Genomic DNA, 16,396 nt, shown 5'->3' on the forward strand with positions numbered 1-16,396 from the left:
TTCATATCTAGGTCTAAGACATCATAGATAAAGCAAAGTTTATGCTATGGTTTGAATGTCTGTCCCCTTCAAAACTCATGTTAAACTTAATCCCCAACGTGTCAGTGTTGAGAGGTGGGCCCTTTAAGAGGTGATTGGGTCTTGAGGGCTCTGCCCTTATGAATGGACTTATCCATTCATAGATTAATGGGTTAATTGATTAATAGGTTATCATGAGAGCGAGACTGGTAGCTTTGTAAGAAGAGAAAGAGAAACCTGAGCTAACATACTCAGTCCCCTTATTATGTGATGGCCTGAACTGCCTCAAGACTCTGCAGAGTCCTCACGAGCAAGAAGGTCCTCACAAGATGCAGCCTCTTGACCTTAGACTTAGTCTCCAGAATTGCAAGAAATAAATTCTTTTTCTTTATAAATTACTTAGTCTCAGGTATTCAGTTATAACAACAGATAACAGACTGAGAGAGCTTATATGCGGGCAGCTTCTTTCTAGGTGTGATGACCCTGTATTTACTACCACAACTTTATATAACTTGGAGCAGAAGGGCTTGGAGACTCTGTCAACTCAGTATTATTGAAGTCCAACAGCATTCTAGGCAAAACCCAGGGAAGATGGTTAAAAGAATATTGGCCAGTAGCAGCTTAGCAAACTCCAAGTGGGCTGTAAGATAGTTTAGCTATAGGAACTGGATGCTCTGGGAAGGACACGCCAGACACTTGGTGCACTGGGAAGGGCAACTCCATTGTATGGCAAGTGGGCAGATTGAATAGACACAGTCAGATACAGGATGCAGGGAGCTCAGATGCCAGATACAGGAAGCTATGAAAGCAAGCAGTATAGACAGGGTAGACTGTAAAGCAAAGACAAAGGTACCTGTGGTGGGTTTGGACAGATTGAAATACAATAGATCAGATGGAGACACCTTGGACTAAAGTCTGACGCATTACAGACAGAGAAATGACATGTATGTGGTCACAAGGGGACTTAAAGTAGGACTGGTGAAAAACATGATTCTCACTGGAAAGCAAAGGACAAGTTATTATTTCTCACACCTCTTACCACTAAGAAAAAAGCACAGCATTTGGTAGGCCTCTTCATATTTTGAAGACAGCACACATCACATTTATAATACTCCTCTGACCAATTTATCAAATGACTAGATAAACTTCCAGCTTTAAGTAAGCTCTAGAACAAGATAAGATTCTGCAGCTGGTTCAGACAGTGGTACAAGGGACCATGCTAATTGGATCATCTGAATGGGCAGAACTCATGGTGGTAGAGGTATACATGGTAGATAGTGGCATTATATGCAGCCTCTGGTAAACTCTAATAGAAGAGCTGCAAAGCAGTGTTTCTGGAGCCAGGAACTGCTACGGAGCTACTGGGCTTTAGCAGAGCAGCGTGCCTAACCATGGGACATCCAGTGACAGAACCTGAGAATTGTCAGGCACAAAAAGTTGTAAGGTCAGATAGACACAGCAGCAAATTTGGCATGGGGCCTTAGTAGGTCTGGGCAGCAACAGTAAACTTCAGAAACAGGTAGCCTGGGCCCCCAGATCATCTAACTACGTTGTATTGAAGTCTGTCCCTCAGCCCTTACCTATGGCCTCATGAGGATTTCCATACAACTAATTGAAAAAGAGAAAAAAAGTCCTGGGCTTGGTTCATAGACGGATTGGCCATATATGTTTGTGGGAGCTAAAAATTGACTTCTGTTCCAGTTCAGACCTGATCAGGGTGGCTCTAAACAACTGTGATCAAGGGAAATACTCCCTGCTCAAAAAGTTATTGTGCAGTATACCTGGTCATATCTTGTGTAAATGGCCTGCGGTAAAGATATGCATGGATTCTTTGGTGTTGGTGAATGACTTAGTTGTTTGTCAGGGGCCTGGAGGGAGTAAGAGTGGAAGTTCAGAGATAGAGTATTTTTGAGAAATAAAGTGGATGAACCTATGAGACTGGACACAAAGTACATGGGTTTTTATATCTTATGTCAATGCCTCCCAGAGAGCATCCACTTCAGAGAAGACACTGAACAAAAAGATTAATAATATTATTTATCCAGTGGTGGTTAACCACATTCTGTCCTTCACCAATGTGGTGTACAGTGGATCCATCAGTAAAGTTCCTGTGGCCGTGGAGGTAGAGGCTATGCATGAGTCCAACAGCATGGACTTCCTCTCACCATGGATGAACTAGCTGCTGCCACTGCTGAATGTTTAACCTAATAGCAGCTCAGACAGATGCTGAGCCCTCAATATGTTGTTATTCTTCTGGGGGACCAAATGGTTACTGGGACAAGTTAATTACATTCAACACCTTTCAGACCTGAGTGCAATGATTCATCTTCACTGGGATTTTCAGATACTCTTGTTTTGGATTTTCCTTTCCCTCCGCCATGCCTTAGCCACTACCACTATTCAAGATCTCATTTATCATCATGTCCCACATGACATCATCTCACATTGTGAAGGAGGTGGCACAATGCATATACAGCTATAAAGCTCTTTGCTCCTATCATATACCACATCACTTAAATTGGTTTGACAGAATATTGGAATGTCCTCTTAAAAAATCAACTAAGACAACCACCTGTAGATGATCTCCTGGAGGGTTGGAATACTATTCTTCAAGATGCAATATGTTCTTTGAACCAATGACCATTATAAGGTATTAGGTCCTCCATAAGAAGAATGCATTTAGACTAGGAACTGAAAAGTGGAAGGAGTGGCCCCTCTTACCATACTTCCTGATCACTGTCTTGGAGGCATTTATGCTTCTGGTATCTTGAACTTTTTGCTCTGCTGAACTGGAATTCCAGATCCTGGATACTCCTACCAGGAAACACAGTAAAGATTCCACTAAGCCTAAAGATATGGTTACTGCTTAATCATTTGAATTCCTTCTGTTAGTAGACCTGCAGAAAAAAAAAAAAAGTACTATGTTGGCAGGTTACTTGACCCTACTTAACAACTTATCATGAGAAGGTTCTGCTACATAATGAAAGCAGAGAAACGTCTGGAATTCTAGGGATTCACTGGAACACTTTTTGGTGTTTTCATGCCCATTGGCTGCTCTTGCAGCAACCATGATCTTCCAAGGCCTCAGCATCCTCAGAGATGAAGGTCTGCGTGATCCCTCCAGACAAGCATCCTGGAACAAGGTACATGTTCTAATGAACAAAGGGGAATCAAGGATGGATGGTGGAGAAGTGAGATGGTGAGTTTAAGTTGCAGCCTTGAGACCAACTGAAGCAGTATAAATTGCATTACACCCATCTAATTCTCTGGTGATTTTTTTTTTAAAGAAAATTAGGTTGGCCACCATCTGCAAGAATCTGTAATAAGACATGAATGGATCTGAACAATGAAGGACGTGAATGTCACAGACTCTGAGAACTCCCCACTCATAACTATTTACCTTACTGCTTCAGTGCATTCTGTCCAGAGCTTCAACTATCAGAATTTTTATTTCCTTACTTAAGGGTTTTCTCTGGCCACTGGAGCCCAGTTTGTTTACACAGATAGCAAGCTAGAAGTGCTGGAGAATTTGTTCTGTCTATCCACCACTACCATATCCATCAGTCCTCGGTTACAAACAGACAGGAGTTCATACATGAATGCCCCAGCTCACTCACCTGCAGGGTGGAAAAATCTGAGGTGTGTTGGAGTCTAGTGTTTTCTCAGTGGGATCAGCTTCAGTTACCAGGTGATAATTTTGTTGACCTCCTTTACTCCTCACTTTTCCCTGTCTTATTTTCCCACTCTCCTATTGCTGTTTCCTTTGATTCTCAAATAAACTACTTGCCCTTAATTCTTGGTTTAGAGTTGACTTCTGGAGCAATACAAACTAAACTTCTGTAACTTAATAATAACTTTTTATTATTGGCTATTTGTCAGGAAACAATGTTCTTTCATTCTCTGTAACTCAGTAAACATTTTTAAGTGGATCTCTATGTGCCCAACACTAAAGTCTAAAAATTCAGGAGTGAATGAAAAAAAAAAATCTTACTTTCTTTTCTCTCGGCACATATTAAGAAGGGCTAAGGCCTCATATGGCAGTAAGATATAAACTGTTTTATAGTAGGAATAAGCATGTGCTTGTTGGCTGAAGGTTATTTTGAGGAGAGGAACTGTTCCCTGAAGCTTCGGAAACTTGTCCATTGAAGGTTTTGTGCCTTGATTCTCAGGGTCCTATGTGAGGATGCTTAATGCCTGTGGTGGGTGGTGATTGGGAGAAGAGCAATCAGCACAAAGACCAAGAAGACACAGCAGTAGTGTCTACAGGGGCAGCTGCCTTCTTCTTCTTGAAGTTTGTCAACCCTCGGACCAACTTTCTTCCTGGACCATAGTCTTTCCTACGAAATTCAACAACGGTTCACAAAACTGTCCAATGTCTTTATTACTTATAAAAGAAATGCATGATTATATAAATGTGATGGCAGACAAATATTTTTAAAATACACAAATGCCTCTAATCCCAACAGCAAAATATAGCTTTTATTAACATTTTGGAGCATGTGCAGGTTTTTAAAAAATAATAATCTGCCTTTTGCAAATAACTGTAAACCTGTCTATATATAATTTTTATTGTGTTCTTTCAAAAATTATGTTTCTCATAAACCTCATTTTAATGACTATGTAATATTACTTCCAATGACTATGTATCATAGTTCCCTTAACCTTTCCCTTATTCATGGAAACTAGTCTGTAACTAATTCTTATCTCTTAAAATTATGCTGTAATTAGACATCTTTCTGCATAAAGTTTTTTTCAGTATTGAGCAAAACTGTAGAAACTTTCAAAAGTCAAAGCCTATACCATCAACGATCAAACTTCAGTGACTCCTATTTTGTTACAGATGGTGGCACCTAGATCACAGTTGACTTCTCCCCCTACAAATTAGCTATCAACTTGAGTGCCTTCAACGTTTGCTTAAGTGAACCATTCACCATCATAACAGCTTTAGTCTTTGACCTCATCTTCAATGACCTTGACCTCCCTTGCACTTTTAGTCATCTTTCCTCATGGCCATATCATGAAATCGGAAATTGCTTTATCTAAAAAATGTTAAATCTAGTGCCATAGCCACTTGGAAATAGCAAGATAGTACATACAGATCAACTCTGTGCACTTTAATTCAAGAAGGAAAATGAGAATCCACCAGAATCATGAAGCACACCCCAGATCCCAGAGAGGGGCATGCTGGCAAATGGACCCTGTGACTGCATCCAGCTGCTAAAAGTGAGTAAACCTCCAGTACATGAGAGAGGCAGAGAGCCTCCCTCTGTGACTCCCCTATCCACTGGAGATCTGAGCAACCCAGGCTGAGAGAGACAATTTTGCTTCTCTCAAGCCCTGGAGTTAACTTGGGGAGAAGCTTGGAGACACTGTGAGGAAAACACACCAAAAAAACTGCAGACATTTTCCCAGACCCAGGACTGACAGCAGAATGCCATTTTTAATCCAAGTGCATACAAAGTCAGCTATTCTTTGACAGTGTGGCTGTGCAAGCATTTTAGTCTAAGGCCAGAAATTGGAGCACCTGCTCTGGAACACAGTAATGATCTCCACAGCCAGAACTATGGAAAGTGTTTCAGCAGTAGGTGCTATAATTGTGCTCCTATTGCAAGCCTGCAGTGGGAGGAGAGCTGCTACAGCTGTGGCTTCTCCTGGGCAGCAACACTTGCAGCCAAGGCCAGCTTGGTGCCCTGAAACTGATCTATGTGTGCCATTGATGGGTGCCCCACCCTGCTCCCCTGAGATTGTGGTGCAGCAGGGCCCTCTCTGCTCCACTTCCAGGCAGAAATCAAGGCATTTGGCGTCCCTGTTTGTCCAGACTAGCAGCATGAGCTGCCCAACCCTTCCTGGACATAGATCTTGGTGCAGCGAGGCTCTTCCCTTCTCCACAGCCAGGCAGATCTTCAGGCATTCAGAGCACCTGTTCACCTGGATCAGCAGCCTGACCCACCCTATTCTTCCTGTGCAGAGATCCTGGTGCATGGAGACCCCACTGCTACATGCTCAGACAGATATCCAGGCAGTCAGAGCACCTGCTTGCTTCATCCAGCAACCTGAGTTGCCTCCACCCCTCCTGTGCAGAGATCTTGGTGCACAGGGGCTCTCTCTGATCCATGCCCAGGCAGATCTCCAGGCATTCAAAGCACCTGTTTGCCTGGTTCAGCAGCCTGAGATGCCACATCCCTCCTGTGCAGAGATCTTGGTTTAGGGGGCTCCCCTCTGCTTCATGCCAGGCAAATCTCCAGGGATCTGAGCCCTTACTGCCCTGGACTGAAAGCTTAGGCAGCCCCCTGTCCCCATGCAGAGAACTTGGAACTAAGGGGTTTCCCTGCTCCACACCTAGACACACCTCTGGGATCCTGGTGGCCACCCACTGGATTCTCCATTGGCATTGGTTCTTATGCCTGCCATCAAGGGACCCGCAGGTAAACCTGCCCAGTCCAGCCCTGCCCTTCATGGCTCAACTCACAGGCCTGGGCAGGGAGCTCAGACTACTGTGCATTCCTCAAATCAGATCATTGCCTGAGGCAAGAGGGAGCTTCTGCCAGTAAACAAGGATTAAGTACAGACCCAACCTTGTTGTCTGCAGCCAGATGTTACCTATAGTGCCATCTATAGGCTTCTGGGATGAACTGCACAGCCCAATATAAAATCTGCCAAATGCAGCACATGGAGCTATAGAAGCAATGCCAAAATACCCTACCCACCAGTATTCTCTACAGTTACACCCCATGGGAAGAGGAGAAAAGGGAAATAATAAATAATAACATTATAAGGAAAGAAATAAAAGGAAAAAATCCTATCTGCACAAAAATAATCACAAAAATTAGAAGTGCCAGCATCTCCAGATGAAAAGGAACCAGTGCAAGAATTCTGGCACCGTGAAAAATCTGAATGTAGTGACACCACCAAAGGATTGCACTAGATCTCCAGCAGAGGTCCCTAGCCAAAATGGAATCTCAGAAATGACAGATAAAATATTCAAAGATGGATTTCAAAAAAGTTTAATGAGATTCAAGGCAAGGTTGAAAATCAACACAAAAAATCTTCTAAAGCTATCCAGGAAATGAAAGAAGAGATAAACCCCTTAGAAAGAAATCAGTCGGAGTTTCTAGAATTGAAAAACTCACTTAAAGAATTTCAAAACATAAGTGAAAGCTTTATCAATAGACTGGACCAAGCAGAATAAAGATTTTAGAGCTTGAAGATCAGTTTTTTGAATCAACCTAGTCTAATAAAAATGAAGAAAAAATAATTTTTAAAAATTTGTTTTAATGAGCAAAGTCCTTGGGATTACGTAAAGTGACCAAACCTATGGATTATTGGCATCCTTGAGGAAGAAGGAAAAAAACAAACAAACAACCTGGAAAATATATTTGAGGGAATAATTCAAGAAAACTTTTCTAATATTGCTAGAGAGGTATACATCAACCACAGAATGTACATTCTTCTCATTTGCACATAGAACCTACTCCAAGATTGACCACACGCTTGGCTGTAAAGCACATCTCAATAATAAAAAAAAACCCAAAATCATGCCAATCATATGCTCAAACCATCATGGAATAAAAATAGAAATTAATACCAAGAAGATTTCTCAAAGCCACACAATTACATGAGAGTTAAATTACTTGCTCCTGAATAACTTTTTGGTAAACAATGAAATCAAGGCAGAAATCAAAAAATTCTTTGAAATAAATGAAAATAGAGACACAACATACCAAAATCTCTGGAATGCCACAAACACTGCAGCAAAAGCAGTATTAAGAGGAAAGTTTATAGCACTAAATGCCTACCTCAAAAAGTTAGAAAGACCTCAAATTAATGACCTAACATCACACTTAGAAGAACTAGAAAAACAAGAACAAACTAACCCTAAAGATGGCAGAAGAAAACAAATAAGCAAAATCAGAGCAAAACTGAATGAAACTGAGACCCAAAAATGCATACAAATAATAAATGAAACCAAAAGTTGGTTCTTTGAAAGAATAAAAAATACCAATAGACCACTAGCTAGATTAACAAAAAAAAGAGAAGATCCAAATAAGCATAATAAAAAATGACAAAGGTGACATTACAACTAATCCCACATAAATACAAAAGATCCTCAGGGACTATTATGAATACCTCTACACACGCAAACTAGAAAATCTAGAGGAAATAGATAAATTCCTGAAACTATGCAGTCTCCCAAGATTGAATCAGGAAGAAATTGAAACACTGAATAGGCCAATATCAGGAGGAATATGGTAGATAGGAGGCAGGACTAACTTGCAGCTCCCACTCTGATGGACAGAGAAGCACGTGGGGACTCACATCCTGAAATTTTGTTCCAAGAACTATCTACAAGAACATACCAGGAAAGTCAAGAGAATCCACAGACCCTTTGAAGGAACTGGATCACTGCTGCAGGCTCCCTGAGATGCCGAAAAACTGTGTCTGCTTGCTTTCTCAACAGGAAGGCTTGTGGTCTGGGAAAGTTCTTAGCCCTGGTCACCTGCTGCTTGGAAATAGACTCAGTGCTGTCGGGGTGTAGAGAGGGGAAGGAGACACGGTGTGAGTAAGACTGGCCTTTAGGACGCATGTTGCGTGGGAGCAGGGTGAGTCTTTCTCACCTGCCGGCTTTCCCTCACTTCTCTGGTGACGTGTGTGAAAGGAAAATAAATCTTGTGGCCCGAAAATCACCAAGCTAAAGGGAAAAGTCAAGCTGGAAACTGCTTAAGGCAAACCTGCCTACCATTTTTTTCAAAGTCACCCCTCTGCTCACTGAGATAAATGCATGCCTGATTGCCTCCTTTGGAGAGGCTAATAAGAAACTCAAAAAATGCAACCATTTGTCTCTTATCTACTATGACCTGGAAGCCCCCTCCCTGCTTTGAGTTGTCCCACCTTTCCAGACCAAACCAATGTTCATCTTACATATGTTAATTGATGTCTCATGTCTCCCTAAAATGTATAAAACCAAACTGTGCTCTGACCACCTTGGGCACGTGTCATCAGAACCACCTGAGGCTGTGTCTCAGGCACATGTCCTCAACCTTAGCAAAATAAATGTTCTAAATTAACTGAGACTGTCTCAGATATTTGGGATTCATACCTGTATGACATAGCAGAAGCAGCCATAATTCCCCTGGGAATATAACTCCATTGGCCTAGGAACCACCTGCCGACTCCCACAGAAGCCGCGGCAAGCCCCACCCAAGGAGAGTCTAAGCTCAGACACTTCTATCCTGCCCCCACCTGGTGGTCTTTCTCTACCCACCCTGTAGCTGAAGACAAAGGTCATAATCTCTTGGTAGCTCTATGGCCCTGCCCACCTGAGAAACCTGAATACTTAACTAGGTGTCCCTAGGGCAAGTTTGCATCCTCCCCATAGGTTGGCAGCTGATGTGCTCTTGAAAGCACCACCCACTTGCTGGAGTTCAACCAACACAAAACCAACACACTAAATAAAAACACAACCAAGGACCCTCACACAGTCAACTTCATTCCCTGCTACTTCCTCCACGAGAGCAGGTGCTGGTACTCACGCTGCAAGACTTGAAGACAGATCACATTACAGTACTCTTTGTAGATACTCCCCAGTACCATCCCAGGGCCTGGTAGCTCCACTGCATGGCTAAACCTAGAAGAGGAAAAACAGTCACTACAGTTTGGCTTCAGGAAGCCCCATTCCTAGGGGAAGGGGGAGAGCACCACATCAAGGGAGCACCCGGTAGGACAAAGGAATCTGAACAGCAGCCCTTGAATCCCAGATCTTCCTTCTGACATAGTCTACCCAAGTGAGAAGGAACCAGAAAAAAATGCTGGTAATACAACAAAACAAGGTTCTTTAACACCCCAAAAGATCATACCAGCTCACCAGCAATGGATCCAAACCAAGATGAAATCTCTGAATTGCCAGAAAAAGAATTCAGGAGTTCGATTATTCAGCTAATCAAGGAGGCATCAGAGAAAGGTGAAGTGCAACTTAAAGGAATCAAAAACATGATAAAGGATACGAAAAGAAAATTCTTCAGTGAAATAGATGGCATACATTTAAAAAAAACTTCTGGAAATCAAGGACGCACATAGAGAAATGCAAAATACACTGGAAAGTCTCAACAATAGAATCAAACAAGCAGAAGAAAGAACTTCAGGGCTCAAAGACAAGGCTTTTGAATTAACTCAATCTGTCTAAGACAAGGAAAAAATAATTTTTAAAAAATGAACAAAGCCTCTAAGAAGTTTGGGACTACGTTAAATGTCCAAACCTAAGAATAATTGGTGTTCCCAAGGAAGAAGAGAAATCTAAAATTTTGGAAAACATATTTGAAGGAATAATCAAGGAAAACTTCCCCAGCCTTGGTAGAGATCTAGACATCCAAATATAAGAAGTTCAAAGAATACCTGGGAAACTGATTGTAAAAAGATCATCACCTAGGCACAAAGTCTTCAGGTTATATAAAGTCAACATGAAGGAAAAAATCTTAAGAGCTGTGAGGCAACAGCATCAGGTAACCTATAAAGGAAAACCTATCAGATTAACAGCAGATTTCTCAACAGAAACCCTACAAACTAGAAGGGATTAGGGTCCTATTTTTAGCCTCCTTAAACAAAACAATTATCAGCCAAGAATTTTGTATCCAGCAAAACTAGGCTTCATAAATGAAAGAAAGATACAATCTTTTCCAAGCAAACAAATGCTGAGTGAATTCACCACTACCAAGTCAGTACTACAAGATCTGTTAAAAGGAGCTCTAAATCTTGGAACAAATCCTTAAAATACACCAAAATAGAATCTCCTTAAAGGATAAATCTCACAGGACCTATGTAACAATAACACCATGAAAATAAAACAAAGTATTCAGCAACAAATAGCATGATGAATAGAATACTGCCTCATATCTCAATATTAACATTGAATGTAAATGGCCTAAATGCTCTACTTAAAAGATGCAGAATGGCAGAGTGGATAAGAACTCACCAACCAAGTTTCTGCTCTCTTCAGGAGACTCGCCTTGCACATAAAGACTCACATACACTTAAGGTAAAGGGGTGGAAAAGATATTCCATGCAAATGGACACCAAAAACAAGCAAGAATAGCTTTTATTATATCAGACCAAACAAACTTTAAAGAAACAGCAGTTAAAAAAGACAAAGAGGGACATTATATAATGATAAAGGGACTAGTCCAACAAGAAAATATCACAATTTTAAATGTATATGCACCTAACACTGGAGCTCCCAAGTTTATAAAACAATTACTACTAGACTTAAGGAATGACATAGATGGCAACACAACAATAGTGGGGCACTTTAACACTCCACTGATAGCACTAGACAGGTTATCAAGACAGAAAGTCAACAAAGAAACCACAGACTTAAACTATACCACAAAACAAATGGACTTAACAGATATTTATAGAACATTCTACCCAACAACTTCAGGATATACACTCTATTCATCAGCACATGGAGCATTCTCCCAATAGACCATACGATAGGCCACAAAACAAGTCTCAGTAAATTTAAGAAAATCGAAATTATAGCAAGTACTCTCTCAGACCACAGTGGAATAAAATTGGAAATCAACTCCAAAAGGAAACCTCAAAATCATGCAAATACATGGAAATTAAATAACCTGTTCCTGAATGATTGTTGTGTCAACAATGAAATTTTAAAAATTCTTTGAACTGAATAATAGTGACGTGATCTATCAAAATCTCTGGGATACAGCAAAAGCAGTGCTAAGAGGAGAGTTCACAGCATTAAATGCCTACATCAAAAACTCTGAAAGAGCACAAATAGACAATCTAAGATCACACCTCATGGAACTGGAGAAGCAAGAACAATCCAAACCCACATCCAGCAGAAGAAAAGAAATAACGAAAATCAAAGCAGAACTAAATGAAACAAACAAAAAACAATACAAAAGATAAATAAGACAAAATGCTGGTTATTTGAAAAGATAAATAAAATTAATAGACCATTAGTGAGATTAACCAAGAAAAGAAGAGAGAAGATCCAAATAAGCTCAATTAGAAATGAAATGGGAGCTATTACCACCGATACCACAGCAATACAAAAGATCATTCAAGGATACTATGAACACCATTATGCTCATTTACTAGAAAACCTAGGAGATGAACAAATTCCTGGAAATATACAACCCTCCTAGGTTAAACCAGGAAGATATAGAGTCTCTGAATAGACCAATAACAAGTAGCAAGATTGAAATGGTAATTTTTTAAAATGCCAACAAAGAAAAGTCCAAAACCAAATGGATTCACAGCTGAACTCTATCAGACATTCAAAGAAGAATTGGTGCCAATCCTATTGACATTATTCCAAAAAATAGAGAAAGAGGGAATCCTTCCTAACACATTCTGTGAAGCCAGTATCACCCTAATACCAAAACCAGGGAAAGATAACAAAAAAAGAAAACTACAGGCCAATATCCCTGATGAACATAGATGCAAAAATCCTCAACAAAATACCAGTGAACCAAAACCAACAGCATATCAAAAGGATAATCCACCATGATCAAGTGGGTTTCATACCAGGATGCAGGGATGATTTAACATACATAAGTCAATAAATGTAATACACCACTTAGACAGATTTAAAACAAAACTCACATGATCATCTCAATAGACACAGGAAAAGCATTTGACAAAATCCAGCATCCTTTTATGATTAAAACCTTCAGCAAAATTGGTGTACAAGAGACATACTTTAAGGTAATAAAAGCCATCTACAACAAGCCCACAGCCAACATTATACTGAAGGGGGAAAAGTTGAAAGCATTCCCCCTGAGAACTGGAACAAAACAAGGATGCCCACTTTCATCACTTCTATTCAATATAGTACTAGAAGTCCTAGCCAGAGCAATCAGACAAGAGAAAGAAATAGAAAAATCATTAAAGAGGAACAAAGTCAAAAACAATAAATGTCGGTGAGGCTGCAGAGAAAACGGAATGTTTATACACTGTTAGTGGAAATGTAAATTAGTTCAGCCACTGTGGAAAGCACTTTGTAGATTTCTCAAGGAACTCAAAACAGAACTACCATTTGACCCAGAAATCCTATTACTGGGTATATATCCAAAGGAAAACAAGTTGTTCTACCAAAAAGACAAATATACTTGCATATTCATCACAGTACTATTCACGTAGCAAAGACATGGAACCAACCCAGGTATTCATCAATGGTGGACTAAATAAAAAAATGTGGTACATATATACCGTGGAATACTATGAAGCCATAAAAAGAATGAAATCATGTCCTTTGCAGGAACGTGAATGCAGCTGGAGGTCATTATCCTAAGTGAACTAACTCAGGAAAAGAAAACCAAATACCACATGTTCTCAACTTATAAGTGAGAGCTAAACATTGGGTAGTCAAGGACTTATGTGGCAATAATGGACACTGGGAACTATTAGAGAAGGGAAGGAGGGAGGAGGCAACAGTTGAAAAACTGTTAGGTACTATGCTCAGTACCTGGGTGATGGGATCATTCATACCCCAAACCTCAGCATTATACAATATGCCCAGGTAACAAATTTGCACATGTACCCCCTGAATCTAAAAGTCAAAAAAGAAAAAATGTTAAATCTAAACATTCAATTCTTTTTTCTCTCTTTTTTATCCTACCCATTATATAGGATATTTGGCCTCATAAATCTATCCAGTCTCTGATCCTGTTCATTTTTCCCCAAAATTTGTTTCGCTTTCACTCTTACCTCTTCAGGATGAGCTGCATGGTTTATAGCTCTCTTACCAATTTGCCTGTCTTTACCACAAGGTCCTTCCTTCCCACTCTTCCACCAAAGCTTCAATGTTGAATCAATCTAACCATCCACCATGTGCACATCCTGTTTATTATTCAATCCACTGTAATCTAGATTCCATTCCCACCTTTTATTCGCATTGCTCCTAGTCATGTCACCGAAATCCTCATTATTACTAAATCCAATGAATGGTTTCAGCACTTAACCTTGGCTCTACATTTTTATATTCTCCTTCTCCATCTCTGGTTGTTATTTGATGTTTTTTGGGGGCTTTATTTCTCTGCTACTATCTTAATTGTCAATGTTCCCTGTGGTCTGTCCTCAGCAACTATTCCCTTCCCTTTCCTTGCTTTTCTCCCTTCTCCTTTCCTCTCCTCTCCTCCCTTTCTCTCCCCTCCTTCTTCTTTTTCCTCAGCTTTTACTAACCTCATTTGTTTTAAGGCAATCTCATCCTCCTCTATGTTGACAGTCCATGAATTTCTATCTCTATCCAAAATATAACCACCTGCCTACTAAATTTGTCTCATGGATGACCTATAGGTACCTCATACTCTATGCAATACAACTTCTCAAATCTTTTTCTCCTTCTATATTGCCTTCAGTGAATAGCACAACCATACACTCAGCTGTCCAAGCCATAAATTTAGAGAGGTTTTCAACTCCTTTGTTCTCCTTATTTTCTACATTCTTATCAAAATCAACTCACATCAAAATTACTATATCCATTAGATTCTGACTACGGAGACTTAAATCAATATAGTTCTCTCTAACATCATGGTCACTCTCTTATACAGACTTTCATAATCTCTTACCTAAATGGCTGTCATCTTCTCCTAATGAGTCTCTTTGCTTCTGGTCTTGCATTCCACTACCCCATGCCTGCTCTGCCAACATGTCCTCCGCCCACTGCAAACACATGCTCATTATCCACTCCTGAGCTATACCAACTGTGTTTAGTACGATTGTCAATCTGCTGATCAAGTCCTTCTATGGCTCTTTCTTTCCTTTTGAGTAATATGCAAATTCTTCAATATGGCTTCTAAGGTCCTACATGATTTATTCCTTCTAGTTTCTCTGGACTCATCCTGAACCTCTTCCCCTGTTCAAGTGTACATTTCAGCCATTCTAATTTTTCTGATAATTGTTTCCTAAATTTGCCATCCTTTCTCTTCTCTAGGTCTTTTCCTATTCTTCTGTTTCTCTCCCTTTCACTTGCTCTGCCTCTATGTTGTTGACATCACCTTCTACTTGTTTTGATTTTCTTGAGTTTCTGCTTACTTGTAACTTTCTACAAGCCTACCTTGCTGTTCTGTGTGGGAAACGCATGAGGGGAGAAGAAAAGACACACACACAATACCTTTAAGGGTAAACAAGCTTTATCCCACGTAAATGGCAATGCAGATATAACAAGCCAATGATATAATAAGCAAATTGATATAATAAGCAAGTTGCAATGGGAAGGGGATAAAGGAAAAGATATATATATATATATATATATATATATATATATATATATATATATATATATATATATTTACACTCACCACCCCACATTGGATGGGGAGATGCATTTGGGGATGGCCATTAATTCCATTCACCAGCTGGGATAATATTCCCTCCCCAGTAATCTAGATGCTTACAAACATCGCTGGTTATGAATGCGCCAGACTCCCTGATGATGGTACCCTATCACAGTAATCTCCGCTGCCACCAGTACAATCCTGCTTCAGCAACAAATTAAAATATTAAGCTTACATGTAGAAAAAGCTCTTAATGATAGTAGCACTGGACTTATGTTGTTATCAGATGAATTTGCTCAGCCGTGCACTGTTGTGTTGCAAAATCGAGAGGCATTAGATATGCTTACCACAGCCCAAGGAGGGGTTTGTGCCTTACTGCATACTAAATGTTATGTGTCTATCCCTGACAATTCTCACAATATTACTCTCCTTGCAAAGCTATCGTAGGTGTGGTTTTTATTAATTGTGTTTTTAATTCTCCTGTGCTTACCATGTATCTGTAATCTATCAACTGTGCCTTCCCCATGTATCTGTAAGGGTATTTTCCTACAATTGAGTATCAAATTGAGGCCCAATGTGAAGAAAAAGTTAAATATTAAATTTGAACTCAATTGAACGTGGACACAAACAATGGTCACCAAGTCCGGGAACAGGTTGTGTGAGCCCCTTGAGGCAGTCATCCAGCACTGTTTCGGAGAAATCTCTATTTCAATCTATTCCTATACATTGGTTATTGAAAAACAATAGATAATTGCAAAAACAAGTTGATCTTTTTGTGTTCCTTGAGCCCAGTCGCAAAGGGCCCTCATCACTGGGCCTCATGCAAAACAACTTCTTACAAAAAGAGCTAGGGTCCCAGACCACACCGAAGCTTCATGAAACCTCTCCTTGGCTGTGCACGGACAAGTGGCCAACTCTGGAGCCCAGGCTGTTTCTTCCCAGTCTGGTGGTGAATCCTCCACAGTCTGGTGAGTTTTGTATCTGACTCTGGAACCCAGGCTGTTGCTTTCCAGTCTGGTGGTGAATCCTCCGTAGTCTGGCGAGTGTAAATATATATATATTTATATATGGAATAAAGGAATGGT

At 40.2% G+C, this 16,396-nt stretch overlaps 1 protein-coding gene across 6 annotated transcripts in view; it reads right to left on the reverse strand.

The window, feature by feature from the left end:
• Window positions 1–16,396, reverse strand: part of LOC100969519 (olfactory receptor 1Q1) — a 202,155-nt gene that overhangs the window by 161,707 nt on the left and 24,052 nt on the right. For 4 of the 6 annotated variants that reach the window (XR_010109092.1, XR_010109093.1, XR_010109091.1 and 1 more), the window contains exon 5: window positions 2,740–2,915. The exons of 1 other annotated variant lie outside the window; for it this stretch is intronic. The gene's annotated coding sequence lies outside the window, so the exon portion shown is untranslated. Of the gene's footprint in view, window positions 1–2,739; window positions 2,916–15,303; window positions 16,348–16,396 lie in introns of those variants that run through there. One more of the 6 variants, XR_010109094.1, reaches the window with a different exon arrangement.

This window comes from Pan paniscus, chromosome 11, assembly GCF_029289425.2.
Source record: "Pan paniscus chromosome 11, NHGRI_mPanPan1-v2.0_pri, whole genome shotgun sequence".
Taxonomy (NCBI): Eukaryota; Metazoa; Chordata; class Mammalia; order Primates; family Hominidae; genus Pan; species Pan paniscus.